Source organism: Suricata suricatta, chromosome 17 (genome assembly GCF_006229205.1).
Source record: "Suricata suricatta isolate VVHF042 chromosome 17, meerkat_22Aug2017_6uvM2_HiC, whole genome shotgun sequence".
Lineage (NCBI taxonomy): Eukaryota > Metazoa > Chordata > Mammalia > Carnivora > Herpestidae > Suricata > Suricata suricatta.
Window position 1 is genome coordinate 57,207,130 of NC_043716.1, and position 1,165 is coordinate 57,208,294.

Consider the following 1,165-nt stretch of genomic DNA (forward strand, 5'->3'; position numbering starts at 1 on the left):
CACCCCCGGGGTTGGCAAGGGACAAACAGTGAACACAATGTGGTCTGTCCACGCAACAGACGGGGTATTATTCAGCTACTAAGCTGAGCAAAAATAGCCAGACATGAAAGGTCACATACCTAGGATTCCATTTCTATGAAACGTCCAGAAGGAGCAAATCCATAGAGACACAAAGTAGATTAGTGGTGCCAGGAAATGGGCAGGGGTTCAATGGGCACAGGTTTCGGTTTGGGGATGACAAAGACGCGTTGTAATTGGACAGGGGTGAGGTTTGCAGCGCACTGGGAGTGAACTGAATGCCACGCAAGGGGCACCTGGGGCCTCAGTCAAGTGTCGGACCCTTGATTTCAGCTCAGGTCATGATGTCACCGTTTGGAGCATGGAGCTGGGAGTCGGGCTCTGTGCTGACCACACGGAGCCTGCCTGGGATTCCCTCTCTCCCCCCACTGCTCATGCACGCGCTCTCTCTCTAAACAAAACAAAACAAAAACATTAAATGCCAGTGAATAGTTCATTTTAAAATGGTTCATTTTAGGGGCACCTGGTTGGCTCAGTCGGTTAAGCAGCTGACTCTTGATTTCGGCTCAGGTCATGATCTCACAGCTTCTGGGTTCAAGCCTCACATCAGGTTCTGTGCTCATAGCGCCAAGCCTGCTTCAGATCCTCCGTCTCCCTCTCTCTGCCCCTCTCCACTTGTGCTCCCTCCCTCCCTCTCTCTCTCTCTCTCACTCTCTCTCAAAAAAAAAGTTAAAAATATTCTTAAATGGTTAATTTTAGGTTGTATGAATTTCACCTCCATTAACAAAAATTGTTTAAATGGACTTGGTTTGGGGGCACCTGGGGGGCTCAGTTGGTTAAGTGTCGGACTTCAGCTCAGGTCATGATCTTACGGTTCCCAAGTTCGAGCCCCGTGTCGGAGTCTGTGCTGACAGCTCGGAGCCTGGAGCTTGCTTCGGATTCTGTGTCTCCCTCTCTCTGCCCCTCACCTGCTCGCTCGCTCTCTCTCTCTCTCAAAAATAAAGAAAACGTAATGGCCCTGGTTTGCCTAGTTAGACTTGAGATGCCCAGACATCCGAGTGGGATCGTCAGGCGGGTGGAGGCACGTAAGGATGTGAGCAGTGAGAGAAGGACCGGTCTGACCTGCTCCCGTGGAAGTGGCTGCTCC